Source organism: Pristiophorus japonicus, unplaced genomic scaffold (genome assembly GCF_044704955.1).
Source record: "Pristiophorus japonicus isolate sPriJap1 unplaced genomic scaffold, sPriJap1.hap1 HAP1_SCAFFOLD_1953, whole genome shotgun sequence".
In the NCBI taxonomy this organism is placed as follows: domain Eukaryota; kingdom Metazoa; phylum Chordata; class Chondrichthyes; family Pristiophoridae; genus Pristiophorus; species Pristiophorus japonicus.
In genome coordinates, this window is record NW_027251647.1 from 31,491 (window position 1) to 40,081 (window position 8,591).

Sequence of the window (8,591 nt, forward strand, 5' to 3'; positions counted from 1 at the left end):
CGTTCCTTCATCGTCATTGGGTCAAAATCCTGGCACTCCCTCCCTAACAGCACTGTGGGAGCACCTTCACCACACGGACTGCAGCGGTTCAAGAAGGGCAATTAAGGATGGTCATAAAATGCTGGCCTTGCCAGCGATGCTCAGATCCCATGAATGTATTTTTAAAAAGTCAACAGGAGTCTGGAAACTCATCAAGTTCAGCCTAGAAGGCATGAGTCTTTCTGAAAATCCCTCAGGACTTGCTGGTACTCTAGGCAAACTGGTGTAGCAAGGAACTCAAAAGTATATTCATAACGAGCACCAAGAAAGTTATTAGAGGTTAGACCAACTTCATTGAGCTGGTTTGCGAATTGGAGACACTCCGACACATAACAGGTGGGGAGGATGAGGAGTATCTGGACAGTTTGCTCCAGACCTCGGTCACATCTCGTAGAGGTGTGCAGGTTCAGAATGGGGTTGGTGTGACCAATTGTGTACAGAATAAGGGTCACATGGGTGAGATAGAGAACGAGGATCCGCAGAAACTGATCCTATTCAACAGGTACAATGTACTCACTACCTTTGAGGATAAGGATAAAGACTGTCAGGAAGGACAGCCAGAATGCAGACCATGGCACCTTGGAGCAGGAGGCTGTTCAAAGGGGGAGGGTGAGGAGGAGGAGGAGGGAAGTGGAATGTGGTTGTTGTATGGGATTCAATAATTAGTGGACAGATAGCATCCTTTGTAAGCAGGATTGGGAGTCCCACATGGTATGTTGCCAGGATGAGGGCCATCCCAAACCAGCTTGAAAGGATATTGGAGGGGGAAGGGGAAGATGCAGTCGCTGTGGTCCATGTTGGGGCCAACAATATAGGGAAGAGTATGAAAGAGGTCCTGTTTGAGGAGTACCAAGAACTAGGAGCTAAATTAATAAACATGACCTCAAGGGTTATAATCTCTGGATTATTACCTGAGCCACGTACAAATTGGCATAGGGATAAAGCAGATTAAGGAGGTGAACACGTGGCTGAAGGAGTGGTGTGGGTAAGAGGCGTTCCATTTCATGGGACACTAGCATCTGTATTGGGTCAGGAAGGAACTGTATAGTTGCGACAGGCACCACCTGAACCGGGCTGGGTGCAAATTCCACTTGAAGGATATGACATGGTAGCCATTACTGAAACATAGCTGCAAGATGGTCAGGACTGGGAACTAAATATACCAGGTTATAAGGTCTACAGGAAAGATAGTGAAAATGGTAGAGGGGGAGGGTAGCCTTCGTGATTAAGGATGAAATCACTTCAATGATAGGAGAGGATATAACGCGAGGTAAGCAGGCAGTGGAGATTTTATGGGTAGAATTAAGAAATAGGGAGGATTTAAGACTGTAGTGGGAGTTGTGTATAGGCCCCTTGGTAACAGCTGTGAAGTGGTAAATTGTATGAATGCAGATTAGACAGTACGTAGCAAAGGCAGAGTGGTTTGAATGGGGGATTTTAACTTTCATATAGATTGGGATAAGCAGACTAGCACATGTCAGAAAGGTAGTGAATTTCTTGAGTTATCCAGGCTAGTTTTCTGCAACAATATGTCCTAGAGGCAACAAGGAGGCATGCCATATTAGATTTAGTAATGAGTAATGAGCCAGATTTAGTTAACAGTCTAATGGTACGTGAACATTTATCTAATAGTGATCATAACATGATCGAGTTCAAAGTAGTGTTTGAAAGGGAGAAATGCAAACCAGCTAGTAAGATTCTAGATTGAGGTTAGGCTGACTTCAATGTGATGAGACAGAGATTGTCCACAGTAAACTGGGCAAATCTGTTAATGGGTAAAATGACAGAAGATCAGTGGGATGTGTTCAAAAAATAATTGAACAAAATAATTGATACAGAACCAGTTTAAATCCCCAAGGGGAAGAGCTGTGTTTGCCGAAAAAAACATCCATGGACGACTAAAGGGACGGCATAAAACTAAAAAAAAAGCATACAAAAATGCAAAAAAAAAGCACAGATCCCGGTTAATGAGAAAGATACAAAGAACAGCAAATGGTCAGAAAACACACAGTAAGAGCTACAAAAATGAGTATGAAAAGAAACTTACAAGAGATATTAAATTCAATACAAAATTTTTTTACAGTTATATTAGGAAAAAGAGGGTGATCAGGAGTAATGTTGGCCCCTTGAAAACTGATAACGATGATACTGTCAATGAAAATAAGCAAATGGTGGACATGTTGAATAATTACTTTGCGTTAATATTTACAGTATCATAGAATGGTTACAGCACAGAAGGCCATTCAGCCCATCGAGTCCTCATTGGCTCTCTGCAAGAGCACTTCAGCTAGTCCCACTCCTCCGCCCTTTCCCCGTAGCTCTGCAATTGTTTTTTCCTTTGGGTACTTATCCAATTTCCTTTTGAAAGCCACGATTTAATCTGCATCCACCACCCTTTCAGGCAGTGCACTTCAGATCATAACCACTCACTTCGTAAAAAGGTTTTTTCTCATGTCGCCTTTGGTTCTTCTGCCAATCCCCTTAAATCGGTGTCCTCTGATTCTCGACCCTTCTGCCAATGGAACAGTTTCTCTCTACCTACTCTTTCCAGACCCCTCATGATTTTGAACACCTCTATCAAATCTCCTCTCAACCTTCTCTACTCTTAAGGAAAACAATCTCAGCTTCTCCAATCTATCCACGTAACTAAAGTCCCTCATCTCTGGAACCATTCTTGTAAATCTTTTCTGCATCCTCTCTAAGGCCTTCACATCCTTCCTAAAGTGCGGTGCCCAGAATTGGACACAATACTCCAATTGAGGCTGAACCAATGTTTTATAAAGGTTCATCATAACTTCCTTGCTTTTGTACTCTATGCCTCTATTCATAAAGCCCATTAACTGCTTTCTCAACCTGTTCTGCCACCTTCAACGATTTGTGTACAATGAAGAGAGAGGATAGCATGCCGGAAATCCCAAGGAAACTAATACTAAATCAGGGACAAGGACTTACCAAAATTAACGTAAGCAAAATAACAGTAATGAAGAAAATAATGGCACTAATGACAAATCCCCAGGGCCAGATAGTTTCTATCCCAGGGTTTTAAAGGAAGTAGGTGAGCACATTTCAGATGCCCTAACTATAATCTTCAAAAGTTCTCTCAACTCAGAAACCATTCCTTTAGATTGGAAAATTGCACATGTCACTCCACGATTTAAGAATGACAAGAGAGGGAAACCAGGGTATTATAGACCAATTAGCTTAACCTCTGTTGTCGGGAAATTACTAGAGTCTATAATTAAGGATAGGGTGACTAAACACCTTTGAAATGTTCAGCTGATCAGAGAGAGTCAGCATCGATTTTAAAGAGTAGGTCATGCCTGCGGAACCTGATTGAATTTTTTGAAGAGGTGGCTAAAGTAGTGGACAGAGGAATGTCTGTGGATGTTATTTACATGGACTTCCAGAAGGCATTTGATAAAGTCCCTCATAAGAGACTGTTAGCTAAAGTTGAAGCATATGGAATTGAAGGCAAATTATTGACCTGTTTAGGCAAATGGCTGAGCGGCAGGAAACAAACAGTAGAAATAATGGGCAGGTAGTCTAATTGGCAGGATGTGACTAGTGCTGCCCCTCAAAGATCTGTGTTGGGGCCTCAACTATTCAGCGTATTTATTAACGACTTAGATGATGGGATAGAAAGCCACATATCCAAATTTGCCAATGACACAAAGATAGGCGGCATTGTAAGCAGTGTAAATGGAAGCAGAAAAGTACAAAGTGATATTGAGAGATTAAGGAAATGGGGAAAACTGTGGCAAATGGATTTCAATATAGGCAAATATGAGGCCATCCACTTTGGACCTAAAAAGGATAGAACAGGGTACTTTCTAAATGGTGAAAAGCTAAAAACAGTGGAGGTCCAAAGAGACAGATACATAGATCATTAAAATGTCATGAACAGGTACAGAAAATAATCAAAAAGGATAATGGAATGCTGGCCTTTACATCTAGAGGACTAGAATATAAGGGGGTAGAACTCACGCTTCTGCTATACAATGCCCTGGTTAGACCACACCTGAAATACTGTGAGCAGTTCTGGGCAACACACCTTAGGAAGGATATATTGGCCTTGGAGGGAGTGAAGCGTAGGTTTACCAGAATGATACCTGAAATCCAAGGGGTAAATTATGAGGAGAGATTACACAAACTAGGGTTGTATTCCCTGGAACTTAGAGGTTAAGGCGTGACTTGATCGAAGTTTTCAAGACATTGGGCCCAAATTTCCCCAGCTGCCTAGAGCGGCATAGTTACGGGTGGCACGCCGACCTTTTGGGGCCAAAAATGCGCCAAAAATGTACCTGGTAATTTGGCCACTCACTCATCATCCGGTTCCATCAGCGTGGCGCTGCAGAGCCGGCAGGGGGGTGGGGCTTGGGCCCAGCGTCTTGTGGAGTGCCGGCAGAGGGACGCATGTCAGTTTGAGCGTGCGCGCATGCACAATGGAGCAGGAAGCTTGGCAATCGGCCAATTAAAGGGAGGGCATCCTCAGTATCATTGATAATGGACCATATATAAAGGTACGGTTTAAATAATGATTTTTGTGTGGCTGAGGGGGTGAAAAGGAGTGCTGGATAAGTGGAAGGTGAGAACTGTGATTTTTGAACATTACCTGAGTGTAAGTCCAATACACGAATGACGCAAGAGCATGCAACAAGAACAAAGAATTTCCTCCATGAGTAAGTGGAGAAACTAGTCATTGTCATTGAGGAGAAATGGCTGGAGCTGGATATCAGTAAGAGTGGTCCCACAAAGGTTTCACCCAAGGAAATGAGAAGGTGGTGGAACCTAGTTGCAGAAAAATACTCCGCAGGAGTGAATACCGCAAGATCTGGAAGCCAGTGCAAGAAGAAATGGCAGGACATTGGTCAAGTAGTGAGTGTAAGTAATATCTTCATCTTTAAATTGAATTACAATTGTAAATGTGACCATCTGTATGTGTCCCACCCATCAGAAGCGCACCATGTGTGAAAATTAATACTTTCATCTTTGCAGAAGAAAGTGACCCACAACAAAAGGAAAGACTTAGAACAGGAGGAGGTCCCCCAAATCTGCACCAACTGTCACCCCTGGAACAGAGGGTTGCTGCCTTGCTGAGTCGCACCGGCAGAAAAAGAATCAGTTCTGCACAAGCTGGACCCACACGCGAGGGTGAGGGTGAGTCATTAAAATGCATCGTCACCCTTCAAATCAACCTGCTGACTGGCCTGCTACGCGTCAGACTACTCATGCCACCCATCCTGCCCCCTCCTGTGCTGCTAACCATTTGACTCTGTTCCGTTGTATTTTGCAGAAGAAGACACTCCTCAACATCCTGAAGATCCACCAGAGGATCCTGATGCGGTGCTCCAGACCAAGGCGGGTGGGAGGAGGAGGGCTCCATGGAAATGTGTTCACGGGAGAATGCTGACCGCGATATGGATCTGTCCATAGTACAGGGTATCACACTGCCAGAAACCTCCATGAGCTCCTCGGCGACATTCCAGGGTTTCACATCTTCCAAGGTCGCGAGTCACAGTGGTGGTGGTGAAATGCATGTTGGGACACCCAGTGCACCACTGTCCCAGCCTGCGCCTCACACTGGAGGGGTGCCACTAGGCAGACCCACGGCGAGGGGAAGGAGAAGCCAACCAGTCTCTCCTGAGATGCAGCCCTCAGCAGGTGTTAATCAGGTTCTGTCATTGGGCGAGGAGACCAATGCCCTCCCAAGATCACTCGTGGTGACCGTCAGTGGGGTGCGTGATGAGGTAGCGACACTGTCGGGAGAAATATCAGCACTGAGACGGGAAGTGAGGGCAGGCATTTCAGAGGGTGTGCAAACGATGGCAGATGCCATGAGGGAGCTAGCTTCTGCAATAAGGGCACAAAGGCCGGATACTCAAATGCCACTCCCACTTCAATCCACGCACCAGCCACCAGTCAGACCCAAGCCGGGCCCCCAACGCCCCCCCCGCCCCACAACCATCACCGACCCGATGAGGAAGTGCACTTTCCTCGAGATGTGAGTGAGGAATGGGTGCAGCCTTCCTTTGCTGTCGTTGTCATTGAAGTGCACTATAAAATACCCAATAAAAGATATTTTGCATTAATACTGAATCATGTTCCATTAGGACCACGCAACATTTAGGCACAACTGTAAAAAGTAAAAATCCCTCACCCCTACAGTCATGTGTGTCTGCCGCCCCGAGCCCTGGTGGGAGGGCTAGCCGGTGCGTTCTGCAGTCGGCAAGTTAGGACTGCTCTATTTTCAGTGGCTGATTTATCTTTCATTTATTTTTGATGATGTTGTGCAGCTGTTGTGCTGAAGATGTTGTAATGTTGTGAAGGTCTTTAGTGCTTTCGAATCCTCTAACAAAGCCCCCCCTCCCCCTCATATCTCTGGCTGCCTGCGCTGATTTCTTAAATGTAGGTAAGGTTTTTCTGTGCCTACAAAAGTTTGGAGTAACTTTCAGCTGGCCAAATTTGCTTCTATGGCCAAATGAGGCGTAAGTGGCTGGTCACGCCCCCTTTTGGAGAGAAAAAACTAAACTAGAAAAAAACCTAATTAACTGACTTACACTGGAGCAAGTTAAATGGGGAAATTTGTGATTTTTAAGTTACTACGTACTCCAAAAAAAAACGGGGCAACTCCTGGGGAAATTTGACCCCATTAAGTGGAACAGATAGGGTAGAAAGACAGAAACTATTTCCACTGGTTAGTGAGTTTAGGACTAGGAGGCATTGTCTAAAAATTAGAGCCCAGATACGGAGTTAGGTTGCAGATCAGGCATGATCTCATTGAATGGTGAACAGGCTCGAGGGGCTAAAACCGAACTCCTGTTCCTATGTTTCTAACTTCTGCACAGGGGCCAAATGGCCCACTTCCAATAACTAGCAAGTAAGTTCAACCCCATCCAAAGTGAAAGGCATCGTTGCTTCCTAATGAAACACTTCTTCCAGAAACCTAACAATATTCCAGGAGTTGGGACGCCTGGAACTGTACCTCCACTCCCCAACAGATCCCCATGCCTCCACCCTATGTATTGTGCTCGTTTCCCGGGCAGAAAAACAGCAGAGAACCTTAAGGAGGCTTGGGATTAGGGGCCAGATTTTAGAAGTTTGCGCCCGGGTTTTCGCCGCGATTTAACTCTCCATGACCCTCCGTGGAGAGCGGGGTGGGGGGGGCAGGAGAGGAGAGGGGGGGTGGGGAGAGGAGCGGGGGGGGGAGGAGGAGAGGGGGGGGGGGAGAGGAGAGGGGGGAAAGGGGAGAAGAGAGGAGAGGGAGGGAGGGGAAGAGGAGAGGGAGGGAGGGGGAAGAGGAGAGGGAGGGATGGGGGGGGAGAGGAGAGGGAGGGAGGGGGGAGAGGAGAGGGAGGAGAGGGGGGAGAGGAGAGGGAGGGAGGGGGAAGAGGAGAGGGAGGGAGGGAGGGGGGAGAGGAGAGGGAGGGAGGGGGGGAGAGGAGAGGGAGGGAGGGGGGGAGAGGAGAGGGAGGGAGGGGGGGAGAGGAGAGGGAGGGAGGGGGGAGAGGAGAGGGAGGGAGGGGGGAGAGGAGAGGGAGGGAGGGGGGAGAGGAGAGGGAGGGAGGGGGGGTAGAGGAGAGGGAGGGAGGGGGGGAGAGGAGAGGGAGGGAGGGGGGGGAGAGGAGAGGGAGGGAGGGCGGGGGGGAGAGGAGAGGGAGGGAGGGCGGGGGGGAGAGGAGAGGGAGGGAGGGCGGGGGGGAGAGGAGAGGGAGGGAGGGCGGGGGGGAGAGGAGAGGGAGGGAGGGCGGGGGGGAGAGGAGAGGGAGGGAGGGCGGGGGGGAGAGGAGAGGGAGGGAGGGCGGGGGGGAGAGGAGAGGGAGGGAGGGCGGGGGGGAGAGGAGAGGGAGGGAGGGCGGGGGGGAGAGAGAGGGAGGGAGGGCGGGGGGGAGAGGAGAGGGAGGGAGGGCGGGGGGGAGGAGAGGGTGGGAGGGCGGGGGGAGGGGGGAGGGAGGGGGGGAGGGCGGGGGGGCAGAGGAGAGGGAGGGAGGGAGGGGGGGGGCAGAAGAGAGGGAGGGAGGGAGGGGGGAGAGGAGGGGGGGAGGAGGGGAGGAGGGGAGGGAGGGGGGGGGGGAGGGAGGGGAGGGGGGAGGGAGGGGGGAGGGAGGGGAGTGGGGGGAGAGGGAGGGGGGGAGAGGGAGGGGGGGGGTGGGGAGGGGGGGAGGGGGGGGGGAGGGGGAGAGAGAGGAGAGGGGGGAGGAGAGGAGGGGGGGAGGTGAGGGGGTGGGGGAGGAGAGAGGGGAGGTGGGGGGGGGGGAGAGGAGAGGGAGGGGGGGGGGGAGGAGAGGAGGGTGGGGGGGGAGGGGGGGAGAGGTGGGGGGGGGGGGAGGGGTGGGGGGGGGAGGGAGAGGGAGGGGTGGGGGGGGGAGAGGAGAGGGAGGGTGGGGGGGGGAGAGTGGAGAGGGTGGGTGGGGGGGGGGAGAGGGAGAGGGAGGGTGGGGGGGGGAGAGGAGAGGGAGGGGGGGGGGGGGAGAGGAGAGGAGGGTGGGGGGGGGGGGAGGTGTGGGGGGGGGGGGGAGGGGGAGGGGTGATAGGGAATAAGGCTCTGATCGCTG